At 37.6% G+C, this 20,525-nt stretch overlaps 2 protein-coding genes across 3 annotated transcripts in view; both read right to left on the reverse strand.

The window, feature by feature from the left end:
- Positions 1–20,525, reverse strand: part of MDM2 (MDM2 proto-oncogene) — a 223,930-nt gene that overhangs the window by 29,060 nt on the left and 174,345 nt on the right. The gene's annotated exons all lie outside the window — the stretch shown is intronic.
- Positions 1–20,525, reverse strand: part of FRS2 (fibroblast growth factor receptor substrate 2) — a 53,914-nt gene that overhangs the window by 18,709 nt on the left and 14,680 nt on the right. Inside the window, exons 2-3 of one of the 2 annotated variants that reach the window (XM_064655700.1) lie at positions 16,959–17,200; positions 958–1,063 (exon numbers count right to left, since the gene is read on the reverse strand). The gene's annotated coding sequence lies outside the window, so the exon portion shown is untranslated. The remainder of the gene's footprint in view (positions 1–957; positions 1,064–16,958; positions 17,201–20,525) is intronic. The other variant, XM_064655699.1, reaches the window with a different exon arrangement.

The raw sequence follows: 20,525 nt of genomic DNA on the forward strand, positions 1-20,525 counted from the left end.
GCCCTCCCACCCTCCAGCAGATCAACACTCCCCCCCAGCTTGGTGTCATCTGCAAATTTGCTAATGGTGGACTCAATCCCCCCATCCAAATCATCAGTAAAGATAATAGACAGGACTGGGCCCAGTGAGGAGAAGCTCTGAATGTTATTTATCAGTCTAATCACTCAGTTACAGACCACTTTTAATAATCTTCACACACACATCCCATTGTTATTTTAACTACTCATTTTTTTATTATTTCTTTCCTGTTTTATTTCGAAAGGGAGATACAGGTAGCAATAGCTAATAACCAGTAATACCTAACTACTGATTTCCTACCCTGGCACCCCACAATGCCTCACTACAGTAATGGTCAGATGTTGTTCTTGTTAGCCCACTGCCACTGCCCTATTTACTGCTACGAGGAGCAACAGGTCACAATAGCTGCAATGCAGATTAACAGTGAATATATAAATTTGCAGCAAAGCTTTTCAAACTCTGTTCCATACAACAGGTTGCAGCCTTCAGGCACAGATGCATGCACTTAGACCTCCTCAAGTGTTTTGACAAAGTGTAAACAAAACTAGATAGTTGCATGATGTTTGTATCATAACTTTCTATGCATTCAGCATAAAATAACTGATCAAATCTGCTAAAGGCAGGTGTCCAAAAACTTTAAAAAAAAACTTCAAAACTTAACTGCAAAACGGTTTTGGGGAAAAAAAATCACTGGAGTTGCAAGAAGAAAGCTGTAGAATATGAAAACGTATGAAGTACAGCCTCAGTATCTCAAGAATGACAAAGAAAGGCTATGTAATCAATAATCATACAAGTTCGTTATTTTGTCTTAAATATATTCTAATATTAATATTTCAGAAAACCAAGAACTGCAATGCTGCTTCAAAGGAGAGATATGAACCAAGGCTATAAGGAAGAAATTAAACAGGTAGGGAACTGGCAGAATTAAAAATCACTCACCTAGATTTGGCCATTAATATTCCCAGCCTCTGCTGCAGCATCAGGGCTTCTGTCATACTCAAAGTGTCATGCTGTCTTGCCACAGAACTAATCATTTGACCTAGAACTAGAAGAGTAAATCAATGTCATATTTTCTGGTTTTTAAGATGCTGGTTAGTAAACTAAGAAAAATACAGACTTTTGTTTATTATCATTTTGTCAGTGTTATGTCAAGTGAGGTCTTCATGACTAGGAGGCACCTGAAGTGATGTTTTAGACAAGACCAATCTCTTGGAGCTTTTGTGCCTTGGAAGAAAATAATCTGGCATTCCTTTCTGCAGCACAGCCTGTCACGCTGCAGACTCCATTCATTCTCCACTCACTGCTTACCCAATTTAGTGTGTGGAAAGGATGGATGCGAAGCTCCCGTTATCCTCAGTACATACTGAACCAAACCACAGCCACAAACAGAACACACACAACTTACTCTGTGTAACTTCCCCTTGCTTATTCTAGCGAACCTACACAAATGCTGACTTGTATGGCTAACACATCACCCTTTCTCTGCTTCCCTTATGATTCTTGCTCCATGGCATTAACCATAAATTGCTTGCTTTTACTTCCCCTCACCCCCTGGATTATTCTCACACCAGCTATCCACTCACATTTAACACCAAAAACTCAACTGCTGCTTCCATCATGCTAACAGTTGGCAGCCTCTGTTCTGTGTTTGTAAAACTGCCAAACAAGCACTTAATGTTTCCTTTGATGCTGCTTATTAAACTCAATAGAAGGCTAATTTCTCAGAAAAATGCTTCATTATTAGTCTTTCTTATCAGTCTTTCAGGATGTCTACACAAACTTCTTTGAAACCACTGCAGCTTTGCTTATAAATTTTTTGCTGCAATTCTTTATATTCATCTGCTGTCCTCTGCCTTGCACCTGGATTAAAATCATCTTGGGAAACCAAAGTACTCTTCTTTTTTGCATGATATCAAGAGTAAGATAGTTCTAAATTTATACCAGGTCCTAGGCATCATTACAACAGTTGCAAAACACTTTTACTGTGAAGGGATTGTGCAAGAGAACAGCAGAAACTCAATACTGGCAAATGCAAAATAACACACCTAGCAAAGGAGCTCTGTTAGGAAAGATCATTCACATAGTCATGGAGTTCAATGAAAATGCTAGCTCCATAGCTATCATAAAGAAAATGAAACATAACCGTTTGCAAAGAACTAAAAGAGCCAAACCAAACCCACAATTGAATCCACAGTGCACCCCCAGACATAGTAATGTATGCAGTCGAGCCTCCCCTGTCAAAAAAGACAGAGTAAAACTAGAAATATGCTACTTGTGTGGCTCAGCCTAAAAAAACGGAGCACATAGGTCAGAAAAAATGAGTATGAAATTATAGGTGACACAGAGAAGATAAATAAAGCACAACTATTTTCCAAATGCAAGCACTTGGGAACATCAGTTGACATTAAGGAGCAGGTTCAAAGAACTACACAGAAATACTCTACATGGTACGTAGTTAAACTTCGTGATCCACAATGTCTTGTGGGAATGAGTTCCAAAAATTTACAGGCTCAAAAAGCAATTGGACAAATGCAAGCTCCATGAACAGCTTTTAAAGTCAAGGATGTCACATCTGGCTCAAAAAGTCTCTAAGCTGCAGATACTTCCAAGTGTCTTAAAGACTGATCATAAAATGTTTCTTTTTATTATTCCCTTCCCTATATATTTACTATTTGCTGTCAGAATTTACTATTTACTGCCAGAAACAGAATGCTGGACAAGCTGATACTTCAAGTGTGACCCAATAAAGCCATTCTAGTTAATGTAAATGGATGACATCAATTCAGCATAATTTTTTGAGTGTACTGCCATAAGACACCAAAAAAGAAATAACTAACAACTTAACTTGAAACTAAACCCTAGATTTCACAAAGGTACACAAAAAACCCTTATTGAACTGCTTGATATGTACTTTTGCATATAGTTGTATTTAGGACCTACCCCTCTGCAACATGCACAGGCTCTGGTTCTATGTTTGCCCTACCCAATCTAGCTGGTATTAAATATTTAACTATGATTTTTGTCAGGTTAGATTTTTGCTTGCTACTGTACCAAGCCAGCTCAGCAGAGAGTCTAGCCAGTGCCAGAGCAGCTGGGGACAGAACCACAGCCTTAGTCACCTCAGCCCAGCTTTCAGAAAAAGGAGCCCCTTCACTATGACCGAGATTTAAAGTTTACCAAATTCCATGCTAAAATCTTCAGGACACAAGAATAGAAGAGGGAACAGAAAGCCTGACCCACCTACTCTGGTGGAATCTTACAGGTAGTCATTAGAAAAATAATAAAATTAAAAATTTCCACAGGCAATATACCCTATTGCAGGTATGTTTGCATTAGTCTTTACCTAGCAAAGTTTTAAAGCTGTCACATGGTTTGGTTACCTAAAGCAGACTAGCCTGTTTCAGTTCCCTAAGAATGACTCTTAAACAATCTAAGTAGAGTTCTTGACAATAAAAAAAAGTGCACAATTTTTATTTTTTCTTTCACAATTTTACAGCAGTTAACTTTTTTAAAATGTAAAGCAGTAACAAAATTCTCCAATCAGCTGCTTCCAATTACAAGTTGGCTATTTACTTCGTTTGGGATTTTCTTAAATCTTCCCAGATTGCAAAATATTTACCAAAAATTAAACATACAAGGAGAAGTAGACATTTTCACAATTACAACTCTAAAACTTAATCTCTTCAGTTATGTATACACTGTCAAATTTAGGAGCTGTGATTTGCCATTCAAGAAGCATCAGTGGTGATTGGGTGCAGTCATGCAAGGAGGGAGAAGAGGATGGAGTGCAGTATCTGCTTCTCCCTAACACATTTATTACTGCACTGCAAAGTAAAAATCCCAGGCAAGACAAACCTGCATAAATTGGGAATTATATCCTCTATTCAAAAATTCACCCCAACCAATGCCAAAATTTGCATTACCTTTACCAACGCAAAATCTTATGACAGCAGCTGAAGCTTGCATACTCAATTGCTTTGAACACTTGCTACTCCATTCAGCTTGTTTTGTTTTTCTGATTTGCCTATGATCAGCCACACAGCATAGAACCTGTCCCTCCCTGAAGCTCATTCCAGTATATCTTTCTGCTCTTTTAAAGTCCCACCACTGGAAATACTTGAAGAAAACACAATCAAATCCCTGCAGATACATTATAACTAAATTTCTCAAGAGTTTTTGAGCACTTGTTGATGTCAATGATTCTTCTACAGGGAATAATTTCACCTGGAGACTGTTACCTCAGAGATTAAATAGAAACAGAGTATAAATCTGAACATTTCAGGTTATACATAGACAATTTCTAACTAACTCGTTACACTCTCTGCTCATTAACTGGAGTTGTCACTGCAGCAAAGCAGCTTTAATCTTTCTGCACAAAAAGTTTGGATGAAAGCGGAAGACAGCAAACAGACAAATAAGAGAAACCAACCCACCAGGTAAGAAAAATGTTACTGAGTAAAATAATGACTGTTTTATTGGCATGTTATTCCTTCCAGAGGATAGGTGAAGGAGGCAGAAATGGTACTGCAACCGGTCCTTTGACTTTTGCTGGTAGCCAAATACTGCCCATTTCATAACTAGCTAACACAACGGATTAAACGGATAACCTATTTATCTGATGTGGCATATCCTGCATCTTCAGAGTCATGATGTAATCCACGGTGGCAAATTCTATAGGATTTAAGAATCCTGGTATCCTACTTAGGACTTAAAATAACCCACACTTTGACCTTCTGTTTATTTTGGCTAGCATTTCTGCACTGCCACGAAGCCAAGTTCTTTCAATTGGAAAACAAAACTTAGGTTTCTGGAACACGGGACTCCCACGTACCAGACCTCACACACACAGAAGAGATGCAGCATCAAAATAAAGCATTTGTCCTGAACTAGTAATTATTAAGTCTGGTCAGATCCAAGAGCCTTATTTCCCCAACAGTCACAAAAAGGACTCCCTTGCTTTATAATTTCTCAAGGGGGAAAAAAAAAAATCTGTAAATCAGCAAAGACTTTAATGTTCGGAGACAGAACAGACCTAAGAGGTGCCAAAGCCAGAATGTCCTCCTGTGGAAACACAGGGGTTTAAAGGGATATCAGCATTGAGCAGAAAAGGAAGAAATCCATGAGAGATACAGCAAAAGGGGCATGAAATGGTCTCCTTGCCTGCCCATGCCTGCCACTGTCACCCAAATCAACTCATTTTCTTTCAGGTGTCCTGGAAGGCCCTTGCCTTGCACAAACAATGACGTAACAACAATTCACCCCCAAAAAGCTAATGTGTTTTGGGAAGAAGGTATTTTAATAATAAAGCAAACTGAACTAAGGTCAGATATAGTCCTTGCCCTTCATTCGCTTCACAACGATTACTAAGAGAATTAATATTGAAGGTCCAAAGTACTAGAAGGACAAAAAAGCAGCAGTACTAGCAGACCATAACAGAGTTAAAAGCTACAACGAAGGAGATCCAAGAAGAAACTAAACATGCTGAGAAAGAGTTTGGTGCTGCTGGCTGCAATTATGGAAAACAAACTATGAATGCTAGAGGTGAAGTTGCAGAACCTAGTTTATAACTTTGCTCATGCTAACAGGTGGAGTTTTACCTCAAGATTTTTAGTAAATGAGCATGTTGTCAGACTTATGATTAAAATACAGTAATAAATGTACATTCCTTTTGTCTCTTTAGCCCTCTCTAAAGTAAAAAAAAAAACCAAACCCAAAAAAACAAAACTGGCACAGCCCAAGTTAAAGTGTAAAGCCTTCTCGCTCCAATGAAAACAAAATTATTGCAACCACACACAAGCTTCAGCACACAAGCTTGCTGCTTCGGCACATTGCCCTCAGAACCCTCTTTGAACACGCAGTGAGAGGCTGATGCAGGATTATACCAAGAACTCGCACTCTCAGCAGCATTCCTTTGCTAGCACCTTCTGCTGCTGCCAACTGCCTGCTCCTCAAACTCACAAGAGCCTTTCTTTTTTTTTTCTTACTCCTGCTTTTTAACACTCAGATCACCTCACAAGTCAATCTGGTTTGCTGTATATGTTTCTGTATATTTGGAATCGAAATTAACAGCAACTTCTTACTTCTTCCCCTCACCCCACCTAAAAATATCCAATACCATTAAATAAAAATAAAATAAAATAAAACATAAAAAAAAGCAAATTAGGAGCCTTGCTGTTTGTTTAAATTCAGGACTACCAACTGATCTTGAAGAGTCATTATGCAAAACTTTGAAATTATAGGCTACTATTAAATTAATTCTCTACAGTTCTCCTTAGAAGTGATCATTTTAGCAAAATGCTCAAACTTAGGTGAGTTGGGAAGGAAGTTGTAGGAACACTCTTCATCAGTAATTCCTCCAAAACCCATGCTCGTTCTGACAGAAAAGCTCTTATATTCACCACAATTACAGTAGAGCTGTATCTTAAAGTCCAGCTCAAACAGCTAAGACAGAGAGAACTGCAGCAATGCTCTGCCAATGCTAAATTTGTGATGTTTAAAACCAATTTATGTAACGCTGATCCTACACCTCTCCACTTTGCTCTAGCATGACATTCTAAGGACTGCGTTCCCTTATCCTGAGGTGTCGTACCCCATATTTTGGCCTATCCTAATGCGATATAAAGGGTAATCACACATTTCATTCAGGTACTAGATTGGCACAACTGTTCTATTCAACAGGTGCACACACACACATATACCTATACAGCAGTAAATGGAGTTTCAAATTTTCACCTCAGTGCACTTAATAAACATGCATCTTGAACAGGAGTGCAAAAGCTGTTTGCTCCACCATCCCCATTAATCCTTCTGAGGATGTGGGACATCGTTCCTTGCCATACTCTTTAATCGCTCTCCAAAAGACGATCCTCTTACTCTGAACTTCCAGAGAAATAAGACTTACGTTTTACTTGGTATCATTTTTAAAACAATTTACACACATGCAAATATTTTTCAATTTCTTAGTAAAACAATTTCTCCAGATCCACACAACCATATTGTTTTCTGTGAATGTCTGCCAGATTAACTACATCCTTTTAAAAGAAACAGCCGGAACATCAAACTCCAAACCACAACATTAGGTTCAACAAGCAAGCACTACTAAATTATCTTATTCTCGGAAATTCTGAATCTCTTTTAAAATGTCCTCTAAGGAATAGCATACACAGAAAACATCACTTTTACACAACAACAGACCAAAAGAAATGGGACTGAAGTTTTAAGTGCAGTGCTATGGAAAAGCTTTTTGGATACAGGATCAAGGAGAAAGGAAAGAAGATGGGAAAATAAAGTGGAAGGCTACAATAATTAAGTCAAGTAAAGGGGTCAAAGAAGAAGAGAGAATCTAGCTTTATTCTTGAAAAGGAAGCCTGGCTTGAAATTGTTTAAATAATGAGTCAGCTCTCCAATATATAACCACAAATGCCTACTAAAACTTGAGGCCCACAGGTCTTGCCAAGTTTTCAAAGCCAGCAAAGTGCCAAATTTTGTAATTAAGTAAATGGCATTGAGTTTATATTTTGTAATATTTTAATCTCTGAAACATTGCTCACTCAAACATTTTATATTTTTGACATGTTTAGCACACAGTCTTCTAATACACTAATAGAAACAATGCTGGAAAGCCTACAGGGTCTTTCTTATGAAATGCTAAGCAGATTCAGTAAGATGTTATCCAAACTAAGACCATGACACTGTGTTTTATAAAAAATAAATAAATACAGTATGTATTCTCAATATGTGCCCTTCTTCATCCATCCATTGGTTCCTCTTTCACTATCAGCAAGTTCTTAGCACTTGGATACAAGGAACCTGGCCTTACTTGAACATCAAGCTTTTATATATGGCTTTTGTTTCTCGGAAAACTGATATTCACATCCTCCCAATATCTCATTAAATCTGCATTCTTTAAAAAATAATTTGCCTTCTGCATTTACCATTTTTCGATTTTCTGCATAGAACTCTTTCCATGACTTTTGAAACTCATGATTTTCTTAGTTCTGTTTACATGCCTCCTCATGTGTTCCTTGTACATTTTTTTCTTCCCACTTTAAGCAGAAACTCGAATAATCATTTAACCTTATCTACCCTATAGCCCCAACTTGTTGTATAAAAGGGAAAGATTAACAACAGCTAGTTACACCTCTAAATCAAAACTATGTAGATCATTCAGTAAAGTAAAATCCACAGTCTTAGGGTATCTTTTGTCACCACTGAACTGCATCTGCCAAAAAGCAGGTTTAGGTTAATTTTTTTTTCTTTGTATTTGCAAGGAAGAAGAGCATTAGAACATTTACTTAATGCAGCTGATTTGCTAAATCATGGTAACTTGACTGCATAGATGTCTGTCTGTGCTTTGGGCTACACCAACTCATAAAAATTCTGACTATTAGGATCTGTGTATTTCTACTGGAGATGGAATTTACCAAAAACTAGTTTGATCTATCTGTACAATGGAGAGCAAAGTTTCATTTAACAAAAAAGTCTTTATTCATAGTCCTTTACAATTAACACAGCTAAAAGGTCTGCTTCCTCGTATTATATTTCCATTTTTTTAGAAAAGCTCCTTTTAGAGTCTTATAAAATGTGTCCTTCTTGATCACTTCTGAAACACTACAGAAATTTCTGTAATAGCCTGGATCTCTTAGTATAGAGCCCTACAAAGCTTTATTTTATTAGATGACTTACACCACATTAGACAACTGCTGTTCAATGTTAACATCAGGCAGCATTTTCTTTCAGCAAAGAATAAACACATAACAAATGAATCCATAACAAATTGTCCACTTTGTATAACTCTCTTCCTAGTATTTTAAAGAGCTGTAAAAGTAGTATTAGAAGAATATATATAAATGGAAACATGGGTGTTAGTGTGTGCATGTGTATATCAGTGTCTACACAGCAGAACAAGGAGCAGAACAAAGATTAAAGCTTAGTTTGTCCTGATAAGGAAGAGCACCATTCCCACAACACCTATTCCAGCAGTAAGGCCTGTTCTCTGATCAGAACACATGCCACTGGAAGAGCTTGCAGCCTAACATAAGGACAGCACTGAGGTTGCATCATACTGTACATATTGCTCCTTTTCCTGTAGATGGATATTCAAAACAGAGTATTGACACATATTTAAAACATATTAAATAAATGAGTGCAACAGACAATTAACAGCTGCCCCTCCTAAGATTGAAATGGTGGGGGTGAGGGAGGGGAATCTGATTTTAAGTTTTCTTTTTGTAAGACTTAACTCTTTGCAAGACATTACTGAAGCTAATTCTTCAGGCATTTTACTATTCCAAATTTTTAGTTTGAAAGACTGCTTGTACAGTGAAGATGTCCTTCGGAAAATAATTTCTGTGCGAGGTTCTCAGGATTAAACTGTCCACTTCGTGTGTCACATGACATTTAAAAGCACTGGTACCCTTCAACTACACAGAAAAATCCTATTCACCTTATTGAACTGAAATTATCCCCTATTATCTTTTTGGATTCTCATTTTCACAACACATGCATGTTTTCTAATCAACAACTATGACGTCTGAATACGTGCAGCACATGCTCTCACACAGCAATCATTTCCGAGATCTGAGTTCATAAGTACATATGAAGACTCTGAATGAGCAAGAGTGACACAACTCAGCTTAAAAAAAAAATCCTAAATGAAAGGCCTAAGAAGTGCACTGAACTTTCCTGGTGCAGGGACAGTAGCCTTAAGTTTCAGCTCCAGACAAACCTCACGCACCTCCTCTTCTCCTTGATTATGAAGAATTCCCAGCACTGCACACTGAAACACTGTACCCCTCAAAACCTCCATATAGATGTTTTGTTACTCTACAAACTGCATTCAGTGGTAATTTCTAAATATGAGTTCACAGTGGCCATATATTTCTGTATTATTTTGTGAGTGAATGTGCTGCAAACTTCTGCAACCTCAAGATACTAAGAATGAGGTTGATGCAGTTTAAAATACCATACTAAAACTCCAAACATTTTTGCATACGGAAGACAAGCTGATTTGTTTTATAGCTAGCACGAACAAGCTTGTCTTTGCCCATCCATTTTGTTAGCACCTGATGGCAATATTGAATGCCCACTTTCTCTCATAAAGTATTAATTCTAAAGACTGCTGAAGATGTCAAAACTTTCCTACCATTACAAGCCATGACTGTGTCAAAGCAGCACCCATTCGAAATGAAGCGTGAAAACAGGTTTGGTAACTGTCAACTGCTATTATAAAGTGTGAGACACTTTACAGCCATACTAAAACTCCATATTTGCTACAAATATTAAAAATTCTAAGGCATCCTTAGTCTTTGAAAATGGTATCAATTCCAAAGCAGGGTCTTGTCTTTACTTGGGACTAAAGCCTCCAAAATTTACCCACCATGGCTACACCATTTGCTTTTTTTTTTCTGATGAACTTCCACCGTGGAAAACATATACATTGAGGCCAGGGGAGACACCAACCAGCATGTGTATTCCTATAGTATACTACATTAATTCTTCATATTTATTTCATACTCTCTTTCATCAATAACACTACCAAAGCAGATTGCACTCTCAATACTCTGTGCCAGCTGTGCTATATAATGGATATTGAAGTAGTACCACTTGGTAGAGTACATTAGCTTAAAAGGTACAAACAGAAGCTCTTCTGTTATATTTTTTATTATTAAACTTCAAAAAGGCCTTGGAAACAAGAAACCAAAACAAATGCACTAATGATGCTCTGAAAGCCCTGCAGACCTCCATGTGAGTTGCCAACTGAAGTATTCTTGACATTAACTGTTTCATTGGCTAAAGCAGACAAGTTGTCTCATTTATGAAGAGTCCCTATTCATAAGTCAGCCACTGCAACTCCTAAAACAGCTTTCCCTGAACTGTAGTCCATAAGCTCAAGGCTCATTTCACCCTCTGTCTGGGGTTATACAAAAATTCTGGTATCCAGCCTTTCTTTTTTCTTTTCCCCAAATATGCCTACTAATTTGGACTTCGAGGAGAATTGAGATAAGGGTGGTATTATTATCCTAGGACAAGAATGTATCCACAAGTGTGAAAGACTGGAATGTTGAGGACTCAGACAATCAAGGTGCAAGCTGACCACGTGCAAAGTAACCACCCAGGTGCTAAAGGCATTCACACCTGCCACCTCAGGCTACAAGCTGGGTGTTGAACAAGAAAGGAGAGAGGCAAATTCCTGCTAGTCTGGATAGTGTTTCTTTGTCTTCACACAAATGACTCAGCTGTGGTAACTGCCCTCCGGGGAAGCATCAGGACAATTCACACACAGTCTGAAGTTATTAATCTCTGATGCTGGCCATAATGGATCCACCTGTGCTGACATAACTGGTAGCTGTAACATCTTAGAAGATGTCAAAGACTCCCAAAATATCCCGTGATCCAGTATTACATCATCCAGTGCAGAACCTCCCACCCCAGAGAAGGTACTGCGGGCATTCCCACATAGCCTAAGCCCAATAAAAGACCACACTTGGACTTCACTCACCACAAGGTTTCTTCCCTCACCACACAGGACCTTCCTCACCACCCAGGGCTTCCACCACCACCTCGATGGGTGCAGACTGCGACCACCACTTCGACCAAGGAACATCAAAATTGCAACAACCAAGTCTTGTTGTTAGATCCAGTGGGTGTCTTAGTTGTTAGATCCAGTGGGTGTCTTACGGGTCCTTCCAGTTGCCTGGGGGGTCTGCAGCCCTGCTCCAGCTGCCTATACCAGCATCACAGCCTCACTCCAGCATCTGCTGGTATCAAATCCCAGCTTTCCACAGTTTCCTGCCAGCGTTGACTCTCCAATCATTCCTGCCAGGTTTCCCAGGTGTGGGGGAGGCGAACCACATGGAAGGGTGGCCACCTTGTCTCTGTCCTATGGCCACATGTGTTTTTTCCAGGTGGGGCAGGCCAGCCACCATCTCTTATTTGGTCCTTGGGAAGTTTCTCCTCATCACTTAGTTTAACCCAGTTTTATCAGTATTGTTATTAGCATTTCTTCTTGGTAAAGAGTTATTTTTCCATTTACATCCAGGTGTACTTGGTTTCTCTCTCTTAGAGAAACCAAGGGTATTGAATCTGAGGGAGAAAACTTCTGCCCGAGGTCACCACCCCTGCAAATTGTCTCAATCTGAGACACCTTCCCATCTCTCCTACTCTCCCCTGCAGTTCAAGCAGCACTTTGCAGGAAGCAATGGAGAATTGCAAGGGTACCAGGAGAGCAGAGGGGAGAGGTGATTGACTAAACCAGGCAGGGGTAATGCACCAGCAGTGTGGAGGGACAGGCGGGCAGTGCATACAACAGGAGCAGAAGGGCAGCAGGGTTGATTAGAAATATATGCAGCTACCTTTCAGGAGGTCACACTCCTGGTGTTTGGAGGCTACACAATAACAAAAGTCAGACCTACAGCGATGGGCTTTCAGCTGCTCCGGGCCACAGGTGAGCTCTGGCTTCCATCAGTCTCCACAGTGAGCTGCCTCAAGGAGCAAGGCCAGTAGAAAATATATATTTGGAAGGTTACAATTCAACCAGTTTAGCTTCCTGAGCTGCCTTTCTGCTGCCCTAATTGACAGAGATGGCAGAATCAGGAGAAGGCAGGGATGTGCAGGAGGGAGCAGGACTGCTGGCTGCATGCTTGGCTCAGATGGGAGTTCAAGCCATACCCAGATCACAGCTTCCTTAGGTCAACCTGACCAGAGATAAACTGACTTATGTTCCTCCTCCATCTGTCTCTAGCTAAATGTATGTAAAATACAATTTGTTGCAACTGAGAAATAAAATACAAACAAAAACTAATAAGAAAATTCCATACCCACCTGAATTTTGGCTATCTCAGGTTTCACCTTCTAAAAATATTTCTTCAGTTACCCATTATTTCCAAATATCAGTATGCCACTCCTAATAGATCTGGGTTAAAAATAATCATTCTTTTCTTTGCTCAGCTATTTTTTAATCTGGACCAGCTTCCTGATCAGGTTCACCACATGAACACCTGAACCAAGTAAGGAGGTGGCACTGTTTTTATACCAACAGCACCAAAAAGAGAAATGTTCTTTGCAACTATGCCCACAGTAGTTACTCTTTTTAGTAGTTACTCCGCAACTTAACTGTTGCAGTTAAATAATCAGTCACACCTTACTATCAAAGAAAAATCACTGAAAACCTGAAAAAAAAGGACAGATTTGGGCAGGTTCTTTTCAACAAAATCATTTTAAAACTTATGATTCTGACCCATCCATGGGGCTTGCAGCTTAATTTTAAAGCAGTTACAACAACCAAAATGCATACCACCCCAATACAACAACAATTTCCAAGGAGGGAACAGATAATTTATTACATAGTTCAATCAGCCAATTTGCTGCTTCAGAGTATTAGAAATCTACCCAAAAAAAGATACAAACCCCAATCATTTGCAAATGATTGGGGGTGTCAAAACTTCGCCGTCCCTAGCAAACCAGTGCCATTTAAACTTTAGAAACATGACACGTAATATGATTTGGCACAAAACCCATTTAAATAACAAGCCCATAAAGCTTGCTGGCACGCACTTAGACAAGAATGGAAAGAAAACAAAAATCTGTTTTAATTCACTTAATTCCAAGAACTAAATTTGTATTTTAAATTTAGTATTCATACATGATTCAAGATCTTAAACTAGACTTCAAGTACAGATGACTGCAAGTTAAAAAAACAATTCCAACAGATAACTGACTTACTTAGCCCTTTTATTCTCTAGGAGAAAACTCAAAGCAGTAAAATATCTAATATACTGATTTCCTTTGTCATGTTACTCTACTCCAGCTTTTCAGTATTTCTGCTGTGAACTACACATTTTAACAGGTTTTTTTGAAGTAAGGGAAATTGCTTGTTACCACTGTTAATATTCAAACTCCTATAAAGTAGTTACAAGATCTTCTCACTCCCTATAACACAATTCAATGGCTCAGGAAAACCCAGAGAATGATATATAAAAATTCTAAATCACCTAACCGGAACCAGCATTGTCCACAGAGAAGATTGTTTTTTACTAGTTATCATAAAAATATATAGCTATTTAAAAGTAATTTCTTCTGAACACCATGCCATCCAAGACCCCTGTGTTTTATTCTGTGAAGAAATGCAGTAATGGTTTTTGAGGTGCTCTCTTCTATATGAGAGATGTGGAATATTGCCAAATACCAGAGTTGTTTTATCCTAAGCAAGTAAATTCTAGGTTTAGAAGTTAAAGTACTAAATATTTACACTGAAAAAGTCATTGGTCAAATGGAAAAAAAAAATTTACACTTCAAGATGAGATAACTTGATAGAACCTTTGAGAATTAAAAAAAAAAGCTTTTAAAAACCACCAAATAATTAAGCATAGAATAAACACATGGCAATTAATGTCTGTAATAAGCTGACAAGAATACTGGTGGAGCTTTGATGTCTTGAAGAGCTTCAAAATCAAGGTCAGAAAACTTTCTGGTAGAAAGTTAACTGCTTGCAACAAATGGGTGAGACGTAGTATCTTATCAGAACACAAAGGAGTCAGGCTAGGTTCATCCTTAAGCAACTTAGGACTAAGAATAAACAACACCCTTCTACAATATTTGAAGATTCTCAAAAGCAGTTTTAGAATAAAAACTCCCTTTGAACTTGGTGTTAAAATATATTGCTGACAAGGACTACATTTTAGCATATCACCACATTACATACAAGAATGACATAAATTACAGAAGTGATTACTGAGTATCTTAAAAAACAAAACCATGGAAATAACACCAATGAACACAAATGGTTTGAAAGTATGTGGATCTTTGGATGGAAAAATCAAAATGTTTGCTATGTAATGAAGCTACAAAGTCTGAAGTGTAAACTTTAAGGTTTCATTAATGGAACTGGTACTTTCGATCCAGAACCTTTGATAATGAATTTCACCTATTCAATAAAGGAGAAAAACCTCACTGTACTGTATAAGAGGAGGTTTTCCAGAAGCACACACTTCAGGAACAATTTTATATGACAATTGATTTGTACAGCATGATTACCAAACACAGTGTTCCTTCCTTTTCTGTCTACCTTAATTACTTTTTCCCATCTTTCTTATAGTGTTCCATCTCCCATCACAGAGACCTCTGCTGAGAGATACCCTGAAAATATCAACTGACCCTTTTGTACCAATTTTGGGTTAAGTTAATCAGTAGAGTGATCAGTAGCAATCACCTCACTGCCAATTATTCTGTCCAGTGGAGACAGCTAGTCAGATAAAGCCAGACAAATACCCCTGGGGTCAGGACCAGAGGCAGGTAAGGCCATGACCTTTGGTTTCCAGGACACTGGGAAGAATCTCTGTGCAGCTCACTGACTGTGTTTCCTACGTTGGCAATGTTTTCTTTCTGTTACAGTCACCACCTCACTTCCTTGCATTACACCTCATCTCAGTTATCTGCCTCTTACTCCGTTTTCTTTGTTCAGCTCATTCCTAGCTCGTATCCAGGAAGGTGCTACTACCATTGCTGTCAACCTACAGTCACTTACGTAGTACCCTTTTTTTTTTTTTGCATGCCCATCTTACCCATTTAAACTATAATCTATAAAGAACAGTTGATAATACCTGCCCTAATATTTATACTGCAGGTACCACAAGAGACGTAATTTCAGCTGACCATTACACACACTGTAACAGACATGAAAACTCTTAAGTCCAGCCACAATTCCTTGGCAGGAATACCTCTACCAGTCTAAACTAGTATCACCATTTTTGGGCACAGCTATCTTGCTGCTTTTGTCTGTTCCTGTGCAATGAAAATATTCTCTGTCCAAGAACTGGCAATTAGCAGACTTATTTCAGCAATGTCAAAACACTGTTATGCTTATCATACAATTGAAGTGCCTTGCACCTCACCCTTAATTCAAGTACAAGTTATGAGGGTTTTTTATGTGCAATTTTACACTTACAAAGGTATTACTTGGTATTGTACTGCTCATAACCCTTCAAACCTTCAACTGTAAAGGCACCAAGTACACATCTGATGGGCACAGGCTTGGAAAGGGGAACGGGTACAGTGTGTCAGTAAACATGACTTAGACAAAGCTTCCTAAGAAAGTCCAGCTATACTTTACTTACAATCAGCACAGTGCTGACAAATCCACTTTTTTATTTTTACGTTTAAAACTTTTCTCTGCAATAGTTCAAGAGACAAGGAAAGAAAAAATAACGGTGGAAGACCTCAAAATAAAGACATCCTCAAGACACGCTGTACCAGAAGCAGTTTACTTTTTCTACTGAAACTGTATTCCTAAGAGTTAACACAACTAGCAAGTCCAAAGGTCCATATATAGGACACTTAATCATGTGAGATTAAAATATCTTCTGTAACTGTTTTTAGAGCTTTGCTCATACAAAGGCAAATGAAGTACCTGGTCGAAAAGTCTCTCGCCATTCCCTTACAGTCTGAAGACTATGGAAGGGAAAGTTTGTGTGGCAAAGAAAGAAGATGGGTCAAAAGAAGATATACCTATCAAGCATTTCAAAAAACTTACTCCATGGCAAATGAAGTTGAACACTAATCACTGTGGATTACACTGTAAATAACCACTGAGACCTTTAATGAATAAACAGTCATTAGGATGATAAGACTTATTTCTACCAAATGCACAAAAATTATCTCATCAATCTGCCCAAGTGGCCCAACAAACTTGTAATTTTGGATACTGGCATGTATATACATTGACAAGTATGCTTGACTGGTTCAAAGAACTTTGCTCATTTGTATTCCCAAAAAAACCAGAATTATCCAAGTTAACTGTCTCTAATGCAAAAAGTTCAATCTTTACCAAAGCTACACAATAAACTGGCAGAAGGCCATGATCATTTGTACCCATTGGCATGATAATAAAGACACAGAGAGTTCCTGAGCATGTAGTTTCTCTTTTCCAAAGCTTTACTACATACTAGAACCTGCAGTTTCCCAGTGTGACTGGTTTTAAGCAGGACAGATTTGACATGTGGTCTCATCACATACAAATTCAGCATTTGCTCCACTAACTCTGAAATAGGTTGTTGGTCTTCACTTTGTAAAAAGGAATAGCCTCTCTCTTTGAACTTTCCAGAAACTCCAAGGCACCAAGTGCCTGCCTGTGTCTCCGTCTCACCACTGCTATTGCTGGCTGTGCTAGTCAGATAAATCCTCCTACCTGCAAAAATAAACAGAGATTCTCAAAAAGTTGTACCACATCTGTGAGAACTAACACAAAGATTATCATTTCACAACAACTTAACAAACAGCCCCTTCAAACCACCACTAAAAACAGCCAAACAAATTAACAATAGCACAGGCATGTGTATCATACTCTGTGCACATTTTCCCATAGAAATTTACATATGTACCCAATAAAAAACATTAAAGGATGCCATTAAAATTTAAATGTATTTTCCAAGTCATTCCCTAAAAGCCACATCTTCTATTATCAGAAACTAATGCTTTCAAATTCAAAATACTGAAGTGTTCTTGTTTAGTCTATCCAGAAAAAGACACTAGTATGAAATGGCAAATAGATGCTGTTAATAATATCTAATTAACATCATAAGCTTCCTACTGATTCAGTGCAACTCCAGAAACCTGGGGTTTCTATTGTCTTCATGCAATGGGGATGGATAACAATGTTTCTTTGGAGAACAGAGAAAAGAAGTCCTGTGAACAGCTGTCTAAGAACACCCCTCACAATCAGTAAAGCTAGAAGTTAATATTAAGAATCCCAGTTTCATGTTGTAATCTTCCCATCATTCTGAATTTAACAGTGAGGAGAAATCCCAAATAATTTTGCATTTTAATTTATTCTGCACGTCAAAGGAACACTACCAATCTAGGCAGAATGTAACCAAAAGCTCAGTTACTTTGTAGGTAGCAAAAAGTATTTATAGTGAAAAGGAAATACTAAGATTAAAAGAAAATGGCACTTTTTCTACTCTTACAAGCAGATGTTAATAAGGGCCATGTTTTATGTCAAAGATTTATGTTACTACAGGCAGACAGCCTTCAAAATAGCTGGAATTGTGAAAGCTCTTTTAACCTTAGACTCAAGATTAAAGCTAAACTTTCAAAAGTTTTGAGTTTCTTTTAAATATTCTCTTTCACATTTCTTTTAAAAAACACATGACATTAACTGTGTCCAAGTAGCCATATTTAGGTACATGTGATCCAGGAATGAATGGGGAGAAGAATGTGAAAAAAATCCCATATACAGAAGAAATTCAGTTTTATTCTATTCATATATATCTATATATTCATATATATCTATTTCATTATGAGAAGTATCTGTGTACTTCACACCAGAGCATTTGATATTAACTACATAAAGGGAGTAACTAAGATGACTGTACACCTTTAAAAAAAAAAAAAGCCAAAACACTGACTATTGGTAAGCAAAATAGTTGTGTAACTCACTAAGGATTAAATATTGGGCTACTCCATAAACTTTTAAACTGCCAACCCCTGCTTGCTTCCCCCAAAAAAAACCCCAAACTAAAATAATTTCTTACTACTGTTGTGAAATCACAGAGAAGTGTAAATGACTCACTACTAATATTTACATACCTATTCCCACTCAACTTGTTCTTCTTTATAGCTCAAAAATGTAAAAAAATAAATAATTCTTTAAATTTTTAAAATTTTCTCTACTAGAATTGTGTCTATTAGAATTGACATAATAGGAGTTAAAAGATAACAAAACCCCCACCTTTTTCAAAACCAAGCCTGTGTTTCTGAGATAATACAAATTCAACTTATAAAAAGGACATATTGTTTCCTCCCATGTATAGAAAATCGGTGCATGGTTATAGAGCAGTGTGAAGTTTTCCTTTTGTAAATTAAAGAGTCACTGTGAGGTGGGACATTTTAAATTAACTGCTTTTCTTTCTCAAAATCCTACTTTGTGTTATCTTCAGCTGATCTAAAGGTGACTGCAGGTGAAAGACATGGTCTTTCCTGCCCTGCCTATGTTCTAATTAGCCAGACAAGCTTCAATCCAAACTACTGCACTGATCTTGCAGATCCGACAACTACACTATGACTAGTGCCAACAAAAGGAAGGCTGGATCATGATGCCTATGGAGAAATCTTACTCTGCTTTTTTTGCAATAGGTCATACTTCAACCATTTTAAAGTGGTCATAAATACAGCTTCATTATAATATAAGAAGATACTACAAAAATCTGCTAAAATAAATCACCTGTGTGTCACTTCTACAGAACCCTACAGAATACCTAAGGGAAAAGAAACCACTCTGTAGCTTCTGAAAAACTTTCTTTCTACATACTTCATGCAAAGCTAAGTTCATCTAAAGCTATAGTTATGTGTGAAAAGTGTAATTTCAAGAAAATACTGAAATCTGTTTAAAAGCTGGGAAAAGAATTACATACATACAAAGCACAGTATTTCAGTTGCAACATCAAGAATAATATTGATAAGGCTTATTAAATCTACACTTATTCAAGCAGCTTGTTGGCACTCTACAACTTCTAACAGCATTATTTCTAACTTCCATTTACCCTGCAGTGTAAGTGTCAAAAATTCTGCACAAATACAGCTTCGAAAGTTTCTAAATGTTTAGGAACAGAACTAGTGACCATTTAGCCAGTAGAGATTTTGTTTTTTAAAGAAGTCCACTTAATTTTGAATTTTCTTTAAAATAAGAACACAGAACTTCACTTCAGTGTGCAAATTAATATTAAGCTCCTGACAGTTAAGCTATTACCGCTGGCTGGTGGAAGTAATTTGTATCATTTTTCAAAAAATCAATTACAGATATCAAAACCCTTACATAGTCCACCTCAAGCATTATCCAACTCAGTACTGAATTACATAAACACGTAATATGAAAGCTTTAGAAGTTTGTGATTTGCTCAACACGACCACTAAAGTGTTCAGCAACAATAGCTACAAATGGCAAGATTTTTGTCCTTCCCTCTGCAAAAGATCAATAGCATAAAATTGAGAGCAAGAACATAAACTTTAAGCCTTCACATTAAGTAGCACATTTCAGATCTGATTCCTGATGGCAGTGCAAGATAAGTGACTTGCTTTAACTTTAAAGTTACTACTGTCCTAGTTTACTGAATATTGTGTTCTAAAAACTTACTACACTACTTAGTATTTCAAGTTAAAAGCATATCTTTGAAATGATAACTACATATTGTCTGAAAATATTTTGGCGCTGGCACAGAATCTGCAAAGAATAGCCCAAGCTTTAACATAATTATCCTTTTACAAGAATTGTGGTTTGAGAAAACACAACAACTTCATAAATATAATAATCACTAAGCATAATCGCCTTTGGCAATAATGTTCCAAAGCAAGTTTGGATATCCAAGATAAACCATGACTCCTATTCATTCTCTGTACTTCTGCAGCTAAAATAAAACTCAAAAGCAAATGAAAATGGTGTGTCTCACACAGTACAAGTAAACAAAACACAAGTTTCTGTCAAAGCAACACATTACATCTAGCAAGAATTGAATTAG

This window comes from Pseudopipra pipra, chromosome 5 (genome assembly GCF_036250125.1).
Source record: "Pseudopipra pipra isolate bDixPip1 chromosome 5, bDixPip1.hap1, whole genome shotgun sequence".
NCBI lineage: Eukaryota > Metazoa > Chordata > Aves > Passeriformes > Pipridae > Pseudopipra > Pseudopipra pipra.